Source organism: Anthonomus grandis, chromosome 17, assembly GCF_022605725.1.
Source record: "Anthonomus grandis grandis chromosome 17, icAntGran1.3, whole genome shotgun sequence".
Taxonomy (NCBI): domain Eukaryota; kingdom Metazoa; phylum Arthropoda; class Insecta; order Coleoptera; family Curculionidae; genus Anthonomus; species Anthonomus grandis.
This window is the reverse complement of record NC_065562.1, coordinates 17127066-17152017: the sequence shown is the minus strand read 5'-3', so window position 1 is coordinate 17152017 and position 24952 is coordinate 17127066. Positions and strand designations below refer to the sequence as shown.

Below are 24952 nucleotides of genomic sequence, written 5' to 3'. Positions count from 1 at the left end.
CTTAAAACTGCCTGGAAAATTAATGTTTTACACAGTTTTTCCAAATATCTAGTTAAAACTAACTTCCAATTCCTGGGGTTTTTTTTCAGGCAAATTTCTGACGCCATCTATTGAGAAACCGAAGAAAGTAAAGAAAAATTCTCTATGAAAATGCGAGAAAAACTCGACTCACTTTTAACCCACACGCGGCTATTTTTATTGCGAAAAGTGGAAGTAGAGAGCGTCGCGACGACTTTTCGTGACGTCGTCGGATATTTTATTTATATCCAGGTTTAATTTTAGTCACGGGTTCATGATTCGGCATTGATCGTCATGTCATGACATATCGATGCAATATTTTTTTTTTTTTAGTTGCTATTTTCGATACTAAAGTGGGATCAACTATCAACTCGTTTCGTATATTAGATCGTGATGCGGATTTAATTAGTTGAAATTTAGTTGACTTAAGGCGAATATAAAACTGTTTATGTGGTACCTAAGACAAATTGAAATATATGGATTTTTTGGCTCAAATTCTTGGTCAATTACCTAAATGAATATTGTATTGCCTTCAGGCAGTTAAAAGAGAAATAAAACGTTGAAAATTACAATTTTCCAGATAATAAAATTACCTTTAATCAAAATGGTTTTCAAGGAAACAAGACAAATGACATGTATGCTGGAAGTGTCTGGAAGAAACTAATTTTTTTCTTATTCCAGGCACACCAAAGACCCTTTTTTAGTGTTTTTCAAGCACCTTAACTGCCTAAAATTCATTAAATTTTTTAAGGATTGTTTCAGGTAAAAAATCCCATGAAAAAAATATTTTTTAATCATTTCTTCCTGGGCAATTGAAAGTAAAATTAAAATGTCTTTGCTATTTTCCAGAATTTTTATTTTAATGTACTTATACCAAAAACAGCTGAATTTTTCCAGATAAAAAAATTACTTTTACTCGAAATGGTCTTCAAGGACACAAGAAATGAATGCTGGATGTGCCTGAAAGAAACTAATTTTTTTCTTATTCCAGGCACACCAAAGACGCTTGAGTGTTTTTCAGGCACCTTAACTGCCTGGAATTCATTAAATTTTCAAGAGTTTTTTCAGGCAAGAAATTCTCTGGAAAAAAATATTTTTTAGTTATTTTTTCCTGGGCAATTGAAATAAAAATCAAAATGTCTTAGTAATTTTCCAGAATTTTTATTTTAATGTACATGTATGGAAAACAGCCCAATTTTTCCAGATAAAAAAATTACTTTTACTTGAAATGGTCTTCAAGGACACAAGAAATAAATGCTGGATGTGCCTGGAAGAAACTAATTTTTTTCTTATTCCAGGCACACCAAAGACGCTTGTTTGGTGTTTTTCAGGCACCTTAACTGCCTGGAATTCATTAAATTTTCAAGGGTTTTTTCAGGCAAGAAATCCCCTGGAAAAAAATATTTTTTAGTTATTTTTTCCTGGGCAATTGAAATAAAAATCAAAATGTCTTAGTAATTTTCCAGAATTTTTATTTTAATGTACATGTACGGAAAACAGCCCAATTTTTCCAGATAAAAAAATTACTTTTACTCAAAATGGTCTTCAAAGACACAATTGGAATAATTTATTCCTTCTAACTAGAACAAATGACATCTTTAAACACATGCTGGAAATGCCTGGAAGAAACTAATTTTTTTCTTATTCCAGACACACCAAAAACCCTTTTTTTGGTGTTTTTCAGGCACCTGAACTGCCTGGAATTCATTAAATTTTTGAGGAATTTTTCAGGCAACAAAATCCCCTGGAAAAAAATATTTTTTAATTATTTTTCCCTGGGCAAATGAAAGAAAAATTAAAATGTCTTAGTTATTTTTCAGAATTTTTATTCTAATGTACATGTACCTAAAACAGATGAATTTCTCCAGATAACAAAATTTCTTTAACTCAAAATAGTCTTCAAGGAAACAAGAAATGAATGCTGGAAGTGCCTGGAAGAAATTATTTTTTTTCTTATTCCAGGCAAACGAAAGACCCTTTTTAGGTATTTTTCAGGCACCTGAACTGCCTGGAATTCATTAAAATTTTAATGATTTTTCAGGTAAAAAATCTCCTGGAAAAAAATATTTTTTAATCATTTTTTCCTGGGCAAGTCAAAGAAAAATCAAAATGTGTTAGTTATTTTCCAGAATTTTTATTTTAATGTACATGTACCTAAAACAGTCGAATTTTTCCAGATAAAAAAATTACTTTTACTTGAAATGGTCTTCAAGGACACAAGAAATGAATGCTGGAAGTGCCTGGAAGAAACTAATTTTTTTTTTGGTGTTTTTCAGGCACCTTAACTGCCTGGACTTCATTAAATTTTCAAGGAATTTTGCAGGTAAAAAATCCGCTGTACCAAAAACAGCCGAATTTTTCCAGATAAAAAAATTATTTTTACTTCAAGTACACAAGAAACGCATGCTAGAAATGCCTGGAAGAAACACTTTTTTTTTATATTCCAGGCAAACCGAAGACCCTTTTCTGATATTTTTTAGGCACCTGAACTGCCTGGAATTCATTAAATTTTTAAGGTTTTCTTCAGGCAAAAAATCCCCTAAAAAATATTTTTTAATCATTTTTTCCTGGGGAATTAAAAGAAAAATTAAAATGTCTTAGTTATTTTCCAGAATTTTTATTTTAATGTACTTGTACCTAAAACACCTGAATTTTTCCAGATAAAAAACTTCAAGAATGCGATTTCAAAAAATAATTTAATTGTTAAATGCCTTACTAAGGACTCCTTACTCTCTACTTTCTTTAATGATTAAATGGGTTAAAAATGACTCGAAATAAACGTAAGTTGACCACAAAAGACCCTCATTTTTGTGACCTTTAACCCTAAACAATCCACATACATGACTGAATAATACCTCCACTTCCTGTAAACAATTCCCCCTTTGTCCTAACAAACGAACCTCCCAAAGAACGTATTTATTTCGCTTTGTTGCCAATAAATACAAAGGTTTTCAAAAATAAATTGTCTTTGAGGTTAATTTTTCTAACGGTAAATTGAGGTCGTAAATCGCGGCTATTTCCGTAACAAGGTTTTCGCACACACATACGCAAGGACCGTTGTAATTGCAATTTAACCAAAAAAACATGTTCTCTCGGAAAAACTACATTTAATTAGTCAGATGTTTAAAACGAGATTATGAGCAAGGAATTAGGTGAGCTTAATGTTTGTCATTCGACGGTTTCGTGTAAATGTATGTATATGGTGGATATTTGCCAGGGAAAGTTGGGTTTTTAGAAAATTCGTAAATCTGTGGACAACGTTTAGGATTTATTGTTTTTAGGCACCACTTTATTTGCTTTTAAATGGAAACTGTCTTTAAGTATTAGTTTTTATAATTAACAGTAGTGATTTCTTTCAGGCATTTATTTCCTTGAATTTTTTTTTATTTTTCTTTTTTAACTTTATTTTATCATCCTTATCCAGGTAGTTAAAGATGAATGACAGCTTTAACCATATTTTTACTTTTTAACTTACCTGATGATTATTTTCTATTTGAAAATCTGGATAAAAAAGCAAAAAGACAAATCGAAAATGTCAATGAAGAAACTTTTTTCTTCTGACTTTTCCAGGTACTTGAGAGGCACATTTTAAATGTTCTTTTATAATTGTTTTCTTCTTTAATTGCCTGGAAAAATTGTTAATAAAAATCATTTTCCAGGCACTTGAAAGGTAATTTCCTGATACATATCCTACACTGCACACCATCCAGAAAAATCCTTTTTCTTTTAGGCATTTGAACATGAATAGATAAATTTTTTTTTAAAAATAATTTTTTCCAGGTTTAGCTCTTTAAGGTACATGTAGATTAAATAATAAATGTTTTTTGTTATTGGTGTTACTGCCCGGAATTATTTTTTTTCATTTTTTCAACTGTAATTTTAATATTTTCATTAACTATCTGGAAAAATCGTTAATCACTTTCAAGCAACTCAAATAAAAAACTCTGAATTTCTGAAATGCCTGAAATGGTTGAAAAAGGTCTTCAAAAGGCATTTGGTCTGCCTGGAAAAATGAAATTCCTAGAGAGAAGTTTTTCCAGGCAATTGAAGGGATAATTAAAACAGTCCGAAAAATCCAAAAGAAAATCAAATTTTTTTTGTAAAATTGAAGAGAAAATACAAAAATTGCCTGGAAAAATATATTTTATATCGTTTTTTCAGGTAATTGAGAGACAAATATGAAAATCCTAAAAAAAAGGCTCTTAGCGTTCTTGAAACAAGGCATTTTTCACATTTTCCAGGCAAAATTGTAAAAAGTGCTCTTCATATGTCTGGAACAATTTCAGGCACTTGAAACACAAGGAAAACTGGCATGAGCTTGCCTAAAATTGAACCTTTAGTGTGTCTAAAAAAAATATATTTTTAGAAAAACGTCCAGGCAGTTAAATAAAAAAAAATTAATTTTTCCAAGTAGTTCAAGAGAAAATAAGAAGTGCCTGGATTAATCTAGGAAAAATCCAAAAAAAAATGTTTTCATGTGCCTGAAATTTTTTCAAGGCTAAATTGAAAACGACAATAAAATTACCTTCTTTTTGTGTGCCTGAAAAATGATATTGTTAGGATTTTTTTCAGGTGTTTAAAGAGATGTGTGGAAATTCTAAAATTAATTACTTTGGAAAAATTAAAATAAAAAGGTTTTTTCCAGGCAATTCAAGGAGAAATAAAAAGTGCCTTGGACTTGGGTTTAGGTGCCTGGAAGTTACTAGCATGATTTTTCTTTTTCAAATTAAAAGGACTTTTTTTTTCCAGGCAGTTGAACGGCACAAATAAATTGCCTAAAAAATTACATTTTAAGAGAATTTTTTCCAGGCAGTTAAAGAGGAAATTTAATGGGCCTACAAATTTATTTCCGTGTGCCTGGAAAAATTAAATTTTTTGACACTTGCTGCCTGGAAAATTCCATAAAATGATTTTTATGATGCTTCAAAGTTTCTAGCACGAATTTCTTTTTTCAAACTAAAAAGACACTTTTTTTCCAGGCAAATTAAGAGAATTTTTTTTTTTTTATTTTTTTAACAATCTCAAAAATGATCATTTTCTATTTGAAAATCTGGCTAGAAAAGCTCTTTAATGCATTTCCAAAATTTCCAAAATTAATTACCTTGAAAAAATTAAAAAAAAAAAAAGGTCTGGTCTGGAAAAATCCAAAAAATGGGTTTAAGGTGCCTGGAAGTTGCTATAATACGATTTTTCCTTTTCAAATTAAAAGGACTTTGATTTTTCCAGGCAGTTGAACAAGACAAAGAAATTGCCTGAAAAATTGAGTTTTTTTTAATGTGCCTAAAAAATCATATTTTTAGAGAATTTTTCCAGGCAAATTAGAAGAAATATTTTTTTTTTCATTAAATGATCATTGTCTATTTGAAAATCTGGCTAGAAAAGCTTTTTAATGCATTTCCAAAATTTCCAAAATTCATTTCTTTGCAAAAATTAAAAAAAAAGGTTTTTTCCAGGCAGTTCGACGGGGAATAAAAAGTGCCTGGACTGGTGTGGAAAAATTTAAAAAAATGGGTTTTAGGTGCCTGGAAGTTGCTAACGCACGATTTTTCTTTTTCAAATTAAAAAGACTTTTTTTTCCAGGCAGTTGAAAAAGACGAAGAAATTGCCTGAAAAATTGACTTTTTTTTAATGTGCCTAAAAAAATCACATTTTAGGAGAATTTTTCCAGGCAAATGAAGAGAAATATTTTTTTTTTCATTAAATGATCATTGTCTATTTGAAAATCTGGCTAGAAAAGCTCTTTAATGCATTTCCAAAATTTCCAAAATTAATTACTTTGCAAAAATTAAAAAAAAAGGTCTTTTCCAGGCAGTTCGAGGAGGAATAAAAAGTGCCTGAACTTGTCTGGAAAAATCCAAAAAATAGATTTAAGGTGCCTGGAAGTTGCTAGCGTACGATTTTTCTTTTTAAAATTAAAAGGATTTTTTTTTTCAGGCAGTTGAACAAAACAAAGAAATTGCCTGAAAAATTGAGTTTTTTTTAATGTGCCTCAAAAAAAATACATTTTTAGAGAATTTTTCCAGGCAGTTAAAGAAGAAATTTAAAGGACCTAAAAAGCCGACAAAATGATTACCGTGTGCCTGGAAAAAATAATTTCCTGACACTTGCCTGGAAAATTCCAAAAAATGAGTTTTAGGTGCCTGGAAATTGCTAACATGATTTTCTTTTTTCAAATTAAAGACTTGATTTTTCCAGGCAAATTAAGATAATTTTTTTTTTCTTTTTTTAACAATCTTAAAAATTACAATTTTTTATATGAAAATCTGGCTAAAAAAGCTCTTTGGTGCATATCCAGATTTATAAATTATTCAAAAAAAAATCGTTTTTTCCAGGCACCTGGAATATTATAAATTCAATTTTTTTTCTGGAAGGGCATTTTTTAACTACCCGGAAACATTTTTTTTTTTCGTACTTAGAAAAAAATAGTAGTTTGTTCCTGGCACATCCAGTACTTTGGAAAAATCAGTTTTTCGCTATAATTTTTTATTCTAAAAGGATATTTTAATTATCTGGAAGATATCAATTCTTAAGGTTAAAAGAAAATATATTTTCCAGGTAGTTGAAGACAAGCTCAAGTATCCCTTGGCTTGAAAAATAACGTATATGTTTCTTTAATTCAGTTGAAGATGAAATACCAACGCTAGACTTTATTTTCGGTATTCAACTGCCTGGAAGCAATCAAAGTTTCCTCTGGAACGTAATTATCAGCTTTTTACATTTGTTTTTCAACTATCTGAAAAATAACTTAACATATCCAGGCAGTTTAAATAAAAACAAAAATTTCACAGTGTCTGAAAAAAGTTTTAAGAAATTCCAGGCAGTTAAACAGAAACCTGGAAAAGGTGCTTTCCAAAAAACGTCTTTCTTTATTCACGTTACAGGCAGAAATATATAAGAAAGAGCCTTTGATGTACCTGGAAAAATTATATTTTAAAAAGTTTTTCCAGAGTTTTGAAGAATCCAAACTGGAAGTTTCCAAGAGGTTTATTAAAAGTCCATTGTAATCTATCTATTAGGAAACTGGAACATGATTCTCATTTCTGAAATAATATATTTTCCAGGCATCTGAAGAAGAAATAACAAATGCCTGCGGTTGCTTGGAAAAAGTGCAAAAAAAGTGCCTTTTGGGTGCCTGAATATTTTTTTTTTAGTTTTTCATGCATTTACTAAATAAAATTAAAAGTGAATGATTTTGCTTTTTTTTTTAAATTTCCAGGCAATTGAATTTAAAAAAATTAGGCAGTGCAAGAAGGAAATACAGTTTTACCCAAAGAAATACAGACACGAATTTATGTGCGCATCCACAAAATTTTCCAGGCAGTGGAAAAGGAAATATAAAGTGCCTGGAATAAAATCTAAAAAATGGTTTTTATGTGTTCAAATACGTTTTTCCTTTTTTAAATTAAAAAAAATTAAACACGCATTTTCACCAGACAGTTGAAAAAGGCAAAAATTGCCTGAAAAATTGTACTTTTTTCTATTTCTGGACAAGTTACATTTCCAGGCAATTAAAGAGGAAAAGGTCTAAAAAATCAAAAAAATTGAGTTTCTGTCTGATCAAAAATCTGGCTAAAAAAGCTCTTTAGTGTATATCCAGACGCTCAAAAGGGATGGAAATCACCAAAATATGTCACCTTCAATTTTCGACAGTCTAGAAAAATTTCACAATCCAATAACTCGATCCGAAAATATAAACCGAATCCAACTGTTCCAACAAGTTCCGGATTAAAATACAATATGCAGGAACAACATCGAAAAACCCCGAGGCAACTTTTGGCAAAATAAAACCTCTCTCACTTACACCCCCGAGAAATAAAACTTTAATAGAATTTCCCGTCTCTTTTTCCGCCCTCTTATATGCAGTTTTCCCTTTATACCTTTGACCAGGTGACACACACACACACACCCTCACACCAAAGAAAATAATTTGAAACCCACAAAATCCTTATTGGTTTTTCGCGAAAGCCTTTCTCGCTTATTGTGAGGGTGATATATACCCCATTTGCGAGGAACTTCATATCGTAGGGTGACATACATTTCCACCCCTCGAACGTTCTTTTCAACTCGAGGAGGAGAATCGCAGAAATACCCTCTATATACGCGTTATCGAATATTTTATTAACTATAGTATTTCTTCTTGGATCGGGTTTATCTCTTGGTTTTTATTGAGGCCCTTAAGTAGTTTCTTATGGTAAGTTTCTTTTTTGATAAAGGGATAAGCCCTCTTTAGAGTAAAACGGTTCCCGCGGGAAGAATTGTTGGGTTTTAATGTGCCTTTAATGGATGTGCTGAGGAAATCGGGAGGGGTGAGAGGATAATGAGTTTTCTTTTTTTATATCCGGAGTAATACAGACATTGGGACAAGAGGGAGGAAAATTGGACAGTTTCTCACGTTTTGATTCAAAAATGTATTTCTCGATTCTTCCAGGTTTTCTGGAAAAGCCTTCTAGAAATTAAATTATTCCAAGGCTATTTTGAGGACGTTTTTCAAGCATCTCAGGCACTGTTCAGCTGCCTGAAAAATTGCACTTAAAAATATTATTATTCAGGTACATCAAGAGATTTTTTGTGTGAATTTTTGCCTCAAATTATGTAAAAAAAATCATTTTTTTGGCTTTTTTTCCAGGCAAGCACAGGCCTTCCTGATTTCCTCCTTAACTGCCTAGAACATTTTTATTTATATCATTGTTCCAGGCACATTAATTTAACTCCTTACTTAACTAGGATTAACTTAAATCCTAACTTAAATCCTTCTTTATTTCTTACTTAACTGCCTAAAAAATATTTAAAAAAATTAAATACACTTTATTGGACTTTGGAGTGCCTGAAAAAAAAAAATTTTTTTGGATAAAATAAATTATTTTTCAGGTAGTGGACAGAAAGTATTTTTCTCTAAAAAGATATACAGGTGCCTGAAAAAACTAACACTTTTAAACGTGTTTTCCAGCCAGTTGAAAATACTAATATGACTGAATTTATTAATGAAGAACCTGGAAAAAATTTGCGTTTTCTGGATAGTTAAAAAATTAATTACTTGCCTGGAATTATTTAAATTGTCAGAGATATTTTCAGAGAAAATGTATGTAGCTCTCCAGAAGAAAATCATTGTGCAGTGTACTGGAAGTGCCTGGAAAAAATAAGTAATTTTTTTTGGAGTATAATTTTTCCAGGTAGTTGAAAAATTACTTTCCAGAAAAAAATGCTTGGAAAATATTATTTTATAATATTTTTATATTATTTTATAATATTTTTCAGATAATTGGAAGTAAATCCAGACATGATTTTCCAGAGAAAACTATATTCTTTTAATGTAAAATTGCCTGGAATGATCAAGATTTTTAAACCTATTTTCTAGGCAGTTTAACAAAATACAAGTATGCCTGACAATATTTTCAAAATTTAATTTTTCCAGGCCCTTCCCAGTTCAATAATTAGACATTTTGCCTAAATTGTTTTCATTTTTCCAGGCACACAAACAAAACACAATTTTTCTTCCTATTTTGTGTTTACTACCTGGAAAATAAGAGATTTTCTGGAAAAATAAGAGAACTTTGAAAATCGGTTTTCCAGGCACACCAAAAAGCACCTATTTTGGATCCTTTCTAGAAAAGCACAGGCATTTTTAACTTCCTGGAATTTTCAGGCAGAATTTTCATCAAATCCTTCTTTAAAGACCTTTTCCAGGCACTTTATATTTACCACTTAACTGACTGAAAAATTGCATTCAAAATAAATTTTATTCCAGGCACACCAAAAGCGTTTTTTTTTTTTAAATATATTTTTACCTGGAATTTTGTGTTAAAAAATAATAAAATTAATTTTGTGATTTTTTAAAACTTTTGGTGTAAAAGGTATTTTTTTGTCCCTTTTTTCCAGGCTAGCACAGCCTGGAAAAGCTAGTAACTGCCTATAAATTTCGTTATTTGAATTTGAGAAACGAAAATGACGTTAGAGTTTAGCCTCTTAAATATGTTACAATTGAACCTCCTGGAAAATCATCTAGAAATTTCTTTTTTCCAGGCATACCAAGTGTTTTTCTAAAGACATTTTCCCAGACACTTCTATTTACTTTTCAACTGCCTGAAAAATTGCGATAAAAAATGTTTTTATTCCAGGCACACCAGGAGCCCCTTTTCATATACTTTTGCCTAGAATTTTGTAAAAAAAAATCGTTTTTTCCAGGCATACTAAGAAACACTTTTCTTAGACTTTTTTCCAGGCAAATCTTGTGATTTCTTCTCGAATTTCCTGAATTTTTTTTTTATTTTAATTTTTTCATGCACACCTTTATTTTCAGTTTTTTGACCACCGAAAAAATCACGTTAGAACTTTCAGGCACATAAAAATATATTTTTTCCAGGCATTTCCAGGCAGTTATTAATTTTTCTTGAACTCTGGAAACCTGGAAAAATCAAATTTTTTTAAAAACATTTTATAGGAAAGTAATTTTAGAATTTTTCCACATAGTTACTAATTAACTTTTATTCAACTGCCTGGAAATTTTTGAAAAATTCTTTTTTTCCAGGCACACTAAAGCCTTTTTTATATATATTTTTGGAAAAGTACAGGCATTTTTGATTTACTTCTCAACTGTCTGGAATATTCTTTTCATTTAATTCTTCCAGGCACAAAAACAGCTTTTTTTTTAATTTTGTGTAATTAAATCATTCTTTATTCCATATTTAACTACCTAGAAAACGGCGTAGTTCATTCCATTAACTGCCTGGAATTTTGCTAAATAAATTGCTTTTCCAGACACACTAAAAAGCACCTTTTTAGATTTTTTTCCAGGCAAACACTGGCATTTTTGATTTTCTCTTTAATTGCCTGGAAATTATTTGAATCACTCTTTATTCTCTATTTAAATACCTGTAAAACAAACAATTTACTTTTTTTTGAATTTTGGTTATAAAAATTTGTTTTTACAGGCACAATAAAGGCCTTGATTTAATCCATTTTTTCCAGGCACAGCAACAGCTTTTTTTATCAACATTTTTGGCCATTTTTCCACGTTTTTAATATTTTTTCTTCTAATACTACCTAAAAACTAAGTTGAGTTCCTCGTTATTCTCTAATAAACTGCCTGGAAAAGAGGTTTTTCTCTAATAAAGTGCTTGAAACTTTAAAAAAAAAAATCATTTTTCCAGGCACTTTTTTAGACTTTGTTCAGGCAAGAACACGCATTCTTTATTTTCTCTTTTACAGCCTGAATTTGTTTTTTTAATTTCTCTTTTCCAGACACCCCAAAGGCTCTTTTGAAGACATTTTCTAGGCATTTCAGGCACTTTTAATTTACTCTTTAACTGTCAAAGTTACGTTAATGAATGTTTTTATTCCAGGCATACTAAGAGCCTTTTTTGTAAATTTACAGGGATTTTTAATTTACCTATTTAATTATCTGGAAAATTAGGATTTTTTTTCTTTAACTACCTGGAATTTGGCAGAAAAAAATCGTTTTTCCAGGCACACTAGAAGCCTGTTTTAGGCATTTTTTCAGACAAACATTTTCTCTCACTTTCCTGTAAAAAAATTTTAATTATTATTATGGAAAACTGGAAATGAGTTTTAAAGAATTGGAGTAATTCCTCTCACTCTTACCACCTTTTATCGTTCTCTTTTTTTCAATTTTTGGCTTTAGTAAACGCGTTAGACAAAGATAGACTTATGCCAGCAACAATGTGTAAAACAGAGATAAGATAATAAGGAAGTTTTATGAAACTTTTGAATTATGGGCGTGGCATCTTTTGACATGTAAAAATTGCCCATCGGTTTCACTATATAACAAAATTTTTATCCAGTGTTTCGACCTGTAGCAACCATCATCAACATCATTCCCACTCTACCGTGAGTGCGAAAACTCCACAAAAGGCATTTTCCAGGTTTGCCAAAAAACTCTACCCACAGAAACCAAAAAAAAAAAAAAACAAAATTTCGTATACATCTCCCCCCCCTCTTTCCCCACTGTTCGTCCCTATTTCCACATATTTTCACTCATTCCTTGAAAAACTAGAACGAAACGAACCGTTTGAGACACTCGCGGTCTAAATTAAGACTCGCGGTCCTTCGATAAATGTGTTGCGCTCGCATATAACCCGCTTAGAAATCATCCGTTTAGCACCAAAATAATTTCTAGTGATGAAGTGCGTCTTTTTTTGTGATTTTTTTGTGATTTAGCCAAGACAAAAGGACTTAGGAAGGAAGATAACAATATAAGGTCAGAATATATTACAGAAATCCCTTTTCCATATGGTGAATATTTATCGCAAAAAGCATTAACTTAAAAATCAATTTACGTTTCTAACCTCTCACCCCAGAAAGAAAATTTGTATTGGTACGCCTATGGTGGCTCCGCCTCTGGTTCGATTCAATTGGCCCAGTAGGGTTGTTGTCTTAGCAACGAGCAGTGGCGTATCCAATTTTTTCTCTGTCATTTTTAAGAAATATTGCTAGAAAATAAAAAAAATGCCTTGAGAACTTGTTTTGTTCATTTAATTAAACAAAACAATTCTTGGCATGCCTATGATGTCCATACTACGTTTTTATTTCCAATTAATCTTAATTGGTCCTAATGACGTACTCACGTAGAATTTTATTTAAAACATTTTAAAAATTACTTGGTACGTCTCTGAACTTGCTTTATTTGTTTAAGTTGCCGTTGATTATTCAAAAAGAAAATAAACAAAAAAATTCTCGGCACGCCTATGACGTCCATGCCACGCCATTATTTTCATTTAATCGATTTTATTACATAAAAATAGAATTAAATCTTCGGGTGCGCTCCTGGTAGCTCCGCCCCTCTTTCCTTTTGGTTGGTCCTAACAACAGTTGCCATAGCAACAGACAGTGTCGTAGTTACATTAATTAATGTGACAAAAAAGGAACGTTTTTTTTTGGAAATTTTGTCTAGTAAATAAAAAAAATGCCTTGGTACACCTTTGAACTTATCTTGCACATTTAAATTGCAGTTAATATAACAAAAAAAAAAATCGGTATATCTTTGATGTCCATACCATGCCTTTATATCCAATTAACCTATTTTATGAAATAAAAAAAGGAATAGTTCCTCGGGTGCGCCTCTGGTGGCTCCGCCCCTCTTTCTTTTTGGTTGGTCCTAACAATCGTTGCCATAGCAATAGTCAGTGACGTAGTTACATTAATTATTATAACAAAAATAGAGATCATTGTTTTTTTTGGGAAATTTTTCACCGATTTTAAAATTTTTCTATGTATCCCACGATATGAAAAAAGCACATTTTTATGGTCTCTTAGTCAAAAATTTATTTGGGTACGCCCATGTGCGTATTGCCATTGGCGTAACAGTTTTTCTTGTTAAATTAAAGGGCAGAAACTGATTGCATGATCGGAACGTCGTTTAGCCAATAAAAAGCGCTCGATGATCAGTGGCGTAGTAGATTTTAGTCGTAATTAAAATTGGGCATATACAAATTGCATGTTGACAAATGTAGTTTTCATCAAAATATTGGGTCAAGGCTAATTGCGTGATGGTTTCAATGATTTACTTATAAAAGGCGTTTAGTGATCAGTGGCGTAGCGCATTGTTTCATTATAAAAATTGGGCCAGTACTAACTGCATGATATTTATTTTAAAAAAAAATCAATCTGGTGGGCTTCATTTAATAGTGATCATTGGCGTATTAAGTTCAAAATGAAAATTGGACCAGTATTGTTTGCTGAGAAAAAAATCGAATTTATTTAAGGATATTCAGTAGGGTAAAGAACGTTAAAAAATTGGGTAGATACTGATTGCATGATTGGACAAGTCCCTGTACTTAAAAAACTAATCTCTTATAACGAACTTTTCGTTGACATGCAAAATTTAAAAAAAAACATGAAAATTGGGTCAGTACGGATTGCACGATAGGAAGACTATCCTGTAATAAGAAATAAATTTAGTCGTTTTTTTTTTAATTGAAATTTAGAGTATGAATCAAGGAACAACTTTTCTCTTTACATATTTTTCAATTCGACCAATAGGAACTGAGTTATTTGATAAGTCGTCCAATAAAGGACCATTTTTCTAAAATTGTTTAAGTTCAAATTTCTTGTACTATGTTGTTTCAGGACTTCCTGGAAGAAACAAATTAGTAACCTGACTAGTCTTGGGATACAAATGGGAATTTTAAGCAACAGATTCTGGATGAAATTTCCAGTAATTGTCTCCCTCTTTCTAGTAACTTTAAAGTATCCTTTAGTAAACCTACCAATTGCGCACCTATTAATTAAGCAAAAATTGGGTTTACATCAACAATTAAAAAAAAATGCTTGCGTGTAATAAAATCAACGAGAAAAAATGCCCCTTTTTAAAAAATATGTTTTATATTAAGTATGAGTACATTACCTCAAATAATAGAAATAAAATTAGGTTTGTCCAGTGTTTTCCATAGGCCCACCCACTGTATTGAGGGTCGCTGTATCGAGTGTTGCCTATCCACTTGAAGCGTTTGCATGTGCACATGTGGCCAGTGGGTCACAGTTCTAATTTTAAAGGACAAAAATTGCAGGAAATCAAGAATTAACTGATCGTAAGAAATTGGGTCAGTACTGATTGCACGATATTTAAATTATTTACTTATGAAAGGCTTTCAGTGATCAATGGAGAAGCGCATTTTTTGAAAAAAAAAAAATTGGGCGAGTACCAACTGCATGATGGTGAGATCGCTCAATATTGAATAAAAAAGTAAATTGAGCCAATACTGATTGCATGATTGGATAAATCCTTGTGCTTAAAAAAATGGTCCTTGAAAAAATATTTGTCTCTAAAATGATCCATTGATCTAATTGAAAAAAATATAAAATCGGGCCAATGCTGACTGCATGATTGGCTATGTGCCTTTACTTAAAAAAATCATTTTTTTACAACGGATTTCGTTTAGGAGCATTTATTGTCCTGAAAATTGTTGCAAAAAAGAAAGTTTTTATTTAAGGGTCATTGATGTGCAAATTTAAAAAAAAAATTGGGCCAGTACTGATTGCACGATAGGAACACTTTCCTGTAATAAAAAATTAACTTCATTTAATAATCGTCATGTAATAAAAAAATTAATATTGGTTCAGTACTGTTTGCATGATTGGCATTGTTCTCTATACAAATTCATCTTTTATTATAAATCTTTTATTATTTTAAGGGTGATCGTAGACATGCAAATTAAAAAAACTGGGCCTGTACTGATTGCACGATAAGAACACTTTCCTGTAATAAAAAATGAACTTCATTTAATGATCGTCATGTAATAAAAAAGTTAATATTGGTCTAATACTGTTTGCATGATTGGCATTTTTCTCTAAACAAATTGATCCTTTATATTAAATCTTTTATTTAAGGCTGATCGTAGACATGCAAAGTATAAAAAAACTGGGCCAGTACTGATTGCACGATTTTCGACTTTCCTGTAATAAAAAATGAATTATTTATCATTGTATTTAATGTCTTAGGTCTGATACTTCTTGCATGAATGGTATTTTTCTCTATATTTAAAACGTAAAAGGTGACTGGAAAAGCGTCGACACAAAAGAAAACAGCACTTAAACCGCTCAAAAATGCAAAAAAGAAGACCATCACATCGTTTATTTAAAGAAATACCACATGGTGTTATTTTCAGAGAAACATTTCAACTGTTTTACGTCTCTCAAGGATGGAATTTTGCCAAGGCGTATGTAAGAATAGTAAAGCGGGACCGTGTGTGTGTTATATTATAAAACCCGTCTGTTTTGCTTTTATTAAATTGCCCCTGCGGCACAGTAAATTTAACGAAAATTTCTTGAAAATTTAACGTTAAATTGGTAAACGATGCTGATAAAGGGGTGGCTTTAACCTCCCGCCCCTCCCCCCCAAAAAAAGTTAAACGGGCGGATTTTATTTAATATTTTTATGGGGTCGTAACGTAGAATTATCCCCGATAAAATTAGAAAAGTGGAAACTTTTATGGGTTTTACTTACTGGTTACTGGTCGTGCGGATGCAAATATGCGCTCCGGGAGACATCTTGCTTACATAAATGCATTCGGTTTTTACTTTATTCAATTTTCAAACGTTCCGCCACAGAATGTGTACGGAATATTTAAAAGTTACTTTTTAAACTGCTGGACTGCGAGTTTTCCTCTTTTTCTGATCTCCATTTTCTTGACTTTCGCTTCACTTCTTGTTCATTAAATTAATAATTCATTAGGTCTTGATTTTTGTATTAACTAAGCAAATAGGTAATTAATTTCATTTTTTTCTTCCCCTTTAATTTTTAGGGGTTATATACGTTATATAAGTTTCTCAAGCAAACTTGTCGCTGTTTGTATACAATGAAAATAGCGAGACAAAGAGAACAATACGTCCAAATAGAGAGAAGTCTAGTGTAGTTTTCCCCGTTTGGAAACTGCGAAAAAGTAATTTGTCTTCGTACATTTAATCCGGTGAAACTTTACAAGTAAGGAAACTAATAAACTTGACAATAACGCTGCTTAATTAATTTCGAGAAGTTTCACCCGGGGGATGGGGAGGGAGGCAGGAGTGTTCGATTATAATTTTTTTTTAAATAGAAAAATTATAGAAGTTTCCAAAAATATCCAGTGAAGTAATAAAATCTAAATCGACGAACCTCCTGTTCAAGGTAACGAGAATTTCGAAAAACACGCGCTTATTTTTGACGATTAGAAAAATTGGCAAAATCACGGTCTGACGCAGACACACGTCGCTTTCTAACTTACTTTATCGAAAATAGCCCACTTATACACGCTTAAAATAGTATTAGATTAATATTTAGGGTGTTTTCAGATTTGTCCAATCATGCAATTAGTATTGGTCGAATTTACTTTTTTTCAAATAATTTTTACATCAATGATCACCCTTAAATTAGAAGTTCGTTTTAAGGATTCATTTTATACGTACAGGCATATCAAGCAATTAATACTGGTCCAATTTACTTTTTTCCAAATAAGTCATTGCTACTAATAAATCTAAGAACTAATTTTTTTCTTACAAGAAATCATGCAAGCAGTACTGTCCACCAGAAGTATTTTTTTAATTCAATATTATCTCACCATAATGCAGTTAGTACTGGCCCAATTATTATTTTCAAAAAAGCCTTTTATAAATAATTAACTAAAATATTACCATCATGCAGTGAAAATTGGTCCATTATTGTTAAGAAAAATACATTTTCCATCATGCAATTAATATGTGCTCAATTTTAATTAAAAAAATAAAAACTGGCCCAATTTATTTTCTTTTTAGTTAAAAAAAAATGACAAATAAATAATTACTTGAAGTTCAAAAGGAATTTAATTTATCATGCAATTAGTACTGTCCCTGTTTTACTTATTTATTTTTTTAATTTAAGAAACAAACTACCACTACTTAAATGAAGTCCCTTATAAGGAATTAATTTTTTTATTCAAGGAAAGTGTCCCTATCATGCAAATAGTATTGTCCCAATTTTAATTTAGGGAAATTTGACGCGCCTAAGAGTTTAAATGTTATTTTCTTTTTGTGTGAATGCCGTGCCTAGTGTTTTGATTTATATTTATTTTTTAAATATAGAAAAAATCACCCTTTCATGCAGTTAGTACTAACCCAATTTTATTTTTCACCCTTAAATGTAATCCTTAATAAAAATGTACTTTCATTACAAGAAAATGTCCTTGAAACCATGCAAACTGCACTGACCTTTTTTTTTAATGACACTTCATTGACCACCCTTAAGTGTCCATATATCAAGTCCAAATATCAAGCGATCTCACTATCATGCAATTAGTATTGGCCCAGTTTATTTTCTTTTTAACTTTCCACCCTTAAATAATAATTAATTTTATAAAAACTTGTTTTTTTAATGTTCCTGTCATGCAAGCTGTACTGACTTATTATTAATAAAAAAAAAAATCACAAATAATAAATTACTTGAAGTCCAAATTTAATTTTTTAATTATTAAGGGATCTCACTATTATGCAATTAGTACTGGCCCAATTTATTATCTTTTTAACTTTCCACCCTTAAATAATAATTAATTTCATAAAAATTTGTTTTTTTATAATGTTCCTGTCATGCAAGCTGTACTTAATTTAAAAAATAAAAATCACAAATAATTAATTACTTGAAGTCCAAAAGGAATTAATATTTTTAAATATTTTAGGATCTCACTATCATGCAGTTAGTACTGTCCCTATTTTATTTATTTATTTTTCAATTTAAGACACAAACCACCACTACTTAAATAAAGTCCCTTATAGGGAATTTAATTTTTTATTTAAGGAAAGTGTTCCTATCATGCAAACAGTATTGTCCCAATTTTAATTTAGGGAAAATTGACCAATTTTAATTAAAAAAAAACTACTGCTACGCCATTGAGTAAATGACGTCTATATGATATTTCACTTTTTATCATAAGAAAAAGTCCCTATTATGCAACCAGTATTGGCCCCATTTTCATTTTTTTTTAATTTTCTACGTCAATGATCACTTTGATTTAAATCAAAAGTTCGTTTTAATGGATTCATTTTATACGTACAAGCATATGCCCAGTCATGCAATTAATACTGGTCCAATTTACTTTACAGTTTTTTCAAATAACTCATTGCTACTAAGTCTAAGAACTAATGTTTTTCTTACAAGAAATCATGCAAGCAGTACTGTCCACCAGAAGGATTTCTTTAATTCAATATTATCTCACTATAATGCAGTTAGTACTGGCCCAATTTTCAAAAAAGCCTTTCATAAATAATTAACTAAAATATTACCATCATGCAGTGACAAATTGGTCCATTTTTGTTAAGAAAAATACATTTTCCAACATGCAATTAATATGTGCCCAATTTTAATTTAATAAAAAACCTAATCTCTTATAATGAACTTTTTGTTGACATGCTAAATTAAAAAAAAAAACATGAAAATTGGGTCAGTACGGATTGCACGCACGGTCGCAAGACTATCCTGTAATTGAAAAAAAAACAATGATCAATGGCGTAGTAAATGCGCATTTAAAATTGGGCGAGTACTGATTGCATGGTAGGAACGTTTTTTAATAATCAAAAAGTCATCAACGAGAATAAAACCTCCCTTTTTTAAAAATATGTTTATAATATACTATATTACTTTAAATATTAGAAATAAAATTAATTTTGTCCAGTTTTTTCCATATCGCCACCCACTGTATTGAGGGTTGCTGAATCGAGTGTTGCCTACCCACTTGAAGCGTTTGCATGCGCACATGCGGCCAGTGGGTCACAGTTCCAATTTTAATGTACAAAAATAGTTTGAACTTTATATAAAAAAATGCGGGAAATCAAGAATTAATTGACCGTAAGAAATTGGGCCAGTACTGATTGCACGATCGAGCATGTTCTGCCCATATGTGCCCAATTTTAATTTAGAAAAAAAAAACGACTGCTATGATGTGACGTCTGTATTTTAACAATTATAAGAAAAAAGCTGTTTAATGCAATCAGTACTGGCCCGATTTCAATTGCGAATAAAAGCGTTTTTTATTGGCTAAAAGACTTTCCGATCATGCAATCAGCTTTGACGTAATTTTTTGAAGAAAAACAAACATGCAATTTGTATAAGCCCAATTTTAATTTAAAAAAAAAACTACTGCTACGCCATTGAGTAAATGACGTCTATATGATATTTTCCTTTTTTATCATAAGGAAAAGTTCTTATCATGCAACCAGTATTGGCCCCATTTTCATTTTTTTTGTAATTTTCTACGTCAATGATCACTTTGATTTAAATCAAAAGTTTGTTTTAAAGGATTCATTTTATACGTACATAATTCATTTTTTTATCAAATAAGTCATGCTACTAAGTCTAAGAACTAATTTTTTTCTTACAACAAATCATGCAAGCAGTACTGTCCACCAGAAGGATTTTTTTAATTCAATATTATCTCACCATAATGCAGTTAGTACTGGCCCAATTATTTTTTTCAAAAAAGCCTTTCATAAATAATTAACTAAAGTATTACCATCATGCAATCAAAATTGGTCCATTTTTGTTAAGAAAAATACATTTTCCATCATGCAATTAATATGTGCTCAATTTTAATTTAAAAAAAAAAAACTGGCCCAATTTATTTTCTTTTTAGTTTAAAAAAAATGACAAATAAATAATTACTTGAAGTTCAAAAGGAATTTAATTTATCATGCAATTAGTACTGTCCCTGTTTTACTTATTTATTTTTTTAATTTAAGAAACAAACTACCACTACTTAAATGAAGTCCCTTATAGGGAATTTAATTTTTTATTCAAGGAAAGTGTCCCTATCATGCAAACAGTATTGTCCCAATTTTAATTTAGGGAAATTTGACGCGCCTAAGAGTTTAAATGTTATTTTCTTTTTGTGTGAATGCCGTGCCTAGTCATTTGATTTATATTTATTTTTTAAATTTAGAAAAAATCACCCTTTCATACAGTTAGTACTGGCCCAATTTTATTTTTCACCCTTTAATAAAATCCTAAATAAAAATGTACTTTCATTACAAGAAAATGTCGTTGAAACCATGCAAACTGCACTGACCTTCTTTTTTTAATGACACTTCATTGACCACCCTTAAGTGTCTATAAAGAATTTAATTTTTGAAATATTAAGCGATCTCACTATCATGCAATTAGTACTGGCCCAGTTTATTTTCTTTTTAACTTTCCACCCTTAAATAATAATTAATTTTATGATAATTTGTTTTTTTAATGTTCCTGTCATGCAAGCTGTACTGACTTATTATTAATTAAAAAAAAATCACAAATAATTAATTACTTGAAGTCCAAATTTAATTTTTTAATTATTAAGGGATCTCACTATTATGCAATTAGTACTGGCCCAATTTATTATCTTTTTAACTTTCCACCCTTAAATAATAATTAATTTTATAAAAATTTGTTTTTTTATAATGTTTCTGTCATGCAAGCTGTGCTTAACTTAAAAAATAAAAATCACAAATAATTAATTACTTGATGTCCAAAAGAAATGAATATTTTTAAATATTTTAGGATCTCACTATCATGCAGTTAGTACTGTCCCTATTTTATTTATTTATTTTTCAATTTAAGACACAAACCACCACTACTTAAATAAAGTCCCTTATAGGGAATTTAATTTTTTATTTAAGGAAAGTGCAAACTGTATCAAACAATCATGCAAACAGTATTGTCCCAATTTTAATTTAGGGAAAATTGACCAATTTTAAATAAAAAAAAACTACTGCTACGCCATTGAGTAAATGACGTCTATATGATATTTCACTTTTTATCATAAGAAAAAGTCCCTATTATGCAACCAGTATTGGCCCCATTTTCTTTTTTTTTTAATTTTCTACGTCAATGATCACTTTGATTTAAATCAAAAGTTCGTTTTAATGGATTCATTTTATACGTACAAGCATATGCCCAGTCATGCAATTAATACTGGTCCAATTTACTTTACAGTTTTTTCAAATAACTCATTGCTACTAAGTCTAAGAACTAATGTTTTTCTTACAAGAAATCATGCAAGCAGTACTGTCCACCAGAAGGATTTCTTTAATTCAATATTATCTCACTATAATGCAGTTAGTACTGGCCCAATTTTCAAAAAAGCCTTTCATAAATAATTAACTAAAATATTACCATCATGCAGTGACAAATTGGTCCATTTTTGTTAAGAAAAATACATTTTCCAACATGCAATTAATATGTGCCCAATTTTAATTTAATAAAAAACCTAATCTCTTATAATGAACTTTTTGTTGACATGCTAAATTAAAAAAAAAAACATGAAAATTGGGTCAGTACGGATTGCACGCACGGTCGCAAGACTATCCTGTAATTGAAAAAAAAACAATGATCAATGGCGTAGTAAATGCGTATTTAAAATTGGGCGAGTACTGATTGCATGGTAGGAACGTTTTTTAATAATCAAAAAGTCATCAACGAGAAAAAAACCTCCCTTTTTTAAAAATATGTTTATAATATACTATATTACTTTAAATATTAGAAATAAAATTAATTTTGTCCAGTTTTTTTCCATATCGCCACCCACTGTATTGAGGGTTGCTGTATCGAGTGTTGCCCACCCACTTGAAGCGTTTGCATGCGCACGTGCGGCCAGTGGGTCACAGTTCCAATTTTAATGTACAAAAATAGTTTGAACTTTATATAAAAAAATGCAGGAATTCAAGAATTAATTGACCGTAAGAAATTGGGCCAGTACTGGTTGCACGATCGAGCATGTTCTGCCCATATGTGCCCAATTTTAATTAAAAAAAAAAAAAGACTGCTATGATGTGACGTCCGTATTTTAACAATTATAAGAAAAAAGCTGTTTAATGCAATCAGTACTGGCCCGATTTCAATTGCGAATAAAAACTGATCATCAAGCGATTTTTATTGGCTAAAAGACTTTCCGATCATCAGTCAGTTTTGGCCCCATTTTAATTTTTTTTTTAATTTTTTACGTCAATGATTTAAATCAAAAGTTAATTTTAAAGGATGAATTTTTAGTACGGGGGCCTGAGGTCTAATCATGCATTTAATAGTGACCCAATTTTTTTAAATTTTCTACCCTTGTCATGTAAACTGTACCTGACTTTTCGTTTTTTAAATAATACTGCATTGACCTTAACTTTTGATATATTAAAAAAATCTCACTATCATGCAATTAGTACTGGCCTATTTTTTTTTTAATTTTTCACAATTAAATAGAAATCTGTTTTTATTACCAAAAAAAATCCCTTTTTTATTTTTTTTAATTTTGATACACAAATTATCACACTTATGTGAAAGCCTGATGTCTGATAGGGAATTTATTTTTTTATTCAATGAAAGTGTCCCTGTCATGCAAACAGTACTGACCCAATTTTAGTTTAGGGAAATTTAAACGCAATTTTCTCTTTTCCTGATTTATATTTACTTTTTAAAGATAGCAGAAATCATCCCTTCATGCAATTAGTACTGTCCCCGTTTTGTATATATATTTTTACAATTTGATACAAAAAAAAATCACTCTTAAATGAAGGAATTTATTTTTTTACTAAAGGAAAGTGCCATCCAATATTAATTTCAGCAATTTGAAAGAGCCTACACTCTTTATTATTTCGTAATGATTAATCCATGCAGTATCTCGTAAGCAAAACACCATTCTATTTGTTTCATTTGGATGTCACCACCATTCATTGCAATGGTATTATCTATATCCTAACAGGTACCACTCTTAATTGAAGGCAACCACAAAGAATTCATTTAATCATGCAAATGGTTCTGACCCAATTTTTATTTCAAAGCCAATAATCAACTTAAATTAAAGATTTTTTTTTATTGCAAGACTTTTGTATATATTTTGTAGGTTTATTGAAACACCCTCTATATAATATGCTTATTAAGTAGAAAAATTAATTCTAAATAAAAGTTGTCTTTATGATATTTCTCTATTGTCAAACATAAACGAGCTATTCGATATTTTAAGTTTTCTGTCTGAGCTACGTGCTATACAGTCCTTCTTAACTTTAAATAGCAATAGCTCTGTTATTTGGGATTTTAGAGCCATAGAGTAAAGAATAAATACTCTCAGGAATCCAAATCATTATCGATTACGAACAAAATATACGGGGTGTTCTATAAAATAGAGCCTTAATAATTCAAAATGTGTTTAAGTACTTAGGCCCCTTTTTTACTCGTCGCTCAGTCACTTTTCAATTTAAATGTCAATAACTTGGTTAATTTTGATTTTTCTGCTAACTGTTAATAAGAAATGAATTTCTTATCGAACGGTTATGTGATATTTTAGAAAAAAAGGGAATTAATTTCAACTGGTGAATTTTCGAACGCATTAAAACCGAAACAAAAATAACCTTTTCGCCGACTGAGTGTATGTATATGAACTCCATGACGTTCATCGCTAATTTCACTTTTACGGCCTGAGGTAGGCGGGCTATTTCCGTCTGTATCAATAAATAACCAGCAAAAAAACGTATATCAGACAGTCGATTCAAAAACCAGAAAACTCCTTTATTAATTTAATTTCTACAGCCATTAAATCATCGAATATCGGTCAAAGGAAATTATTGCGGCGCGAAATGAATGTTGTATGGTTGCACTCCATTAAAATGGACAATGTCCAGTGGTTGTCTATTTAATAATTAATAGTCGACGAATGGTACAATGTTGCCGCATAGAAAAGCATAAATACAAGATCCCTTTTGACCGGGGAACAGCTCGAAACCGAAAGCCATTATCCTTTTGTAGGCCCAGGAGTTAAATTTCGCATTTTAACGCTCCTAACGATTTATCGCCTAATATTTTATCAGCTTAAATGGAACGGGGACGGATCGGTCTATAAACAACGCAGATATTGACCTTTGGGCTTTTAAAAGGGAAATATAATCGACTGACCCCACTTTCTCATGATCTTTTGGGGCGAAAATGATCCTTTAGGCACCCCAAGACACCCTGTATATGATTTAGTACATTTTACTAACTCGTTTTTTTTGACACTAGAGAAATATTATAAAGACAACCCTTGTTTATAATTTAATTTTCTATTTACTAAGCAGATAATATACAGGGTGTTTCAAGAAATCGAGATTTTATGAACAATTTGCCTGTAATAAAAAAATAGGAATTCTTTAATACGGGGCTTCATTTAAGTTTGTTTATGGGCGTCTCAAAATATAAATTGGGTCAAGACTGTTTGCATGATATTAAACTGGGCCATTAAATTAATTCCTTGCGGTTATCTTCATTTAAGGGTTGTCTTAGTACGGATTGTTCCCCAAATCTTATTATTCAGAATTTTGAAGAATTTTTCTATAAAATAGCCAAGGCATGCAACGCATCATATATTGTTGTCGGTAAATATATATTTATTCAACGAAAATTTTTAGTAAATTTTTGGTTTTGGTAAACCTATTTATCAACCGTATATGGTCAAGGTATATTTATAAAAATTGGGTCAAGATCGTT

General features: G+C 30.5%; 1 protein-coding gene across 2 annotated transcripts in view; it reads left to right on the top strand.

Moving 5' to 3' along the window:
- The window catches only part of LOC126746082 (RING finger protein nhl-1), a 75503-nt gene that overhangs the window by 37303 nt on the left and 13248 nt on the right, over nt 1-24952 (top strand). Inside the window, exon 1 of one of the 2 annotated variants that reach the window (XM_050454185.1) lies at nt 12017-12232. The exons of the other annotated variant lie outside the window; for it this stretch is intronic. The gene's annotated coding sequence lies outside the window, so the exon portion shown is untranslated. Of the gene's footprint in view, nt 1-12016; nt 12233-24952 lie in introns of those variants that run through there. 2 annotated transcript variants of the gene reach the window in all.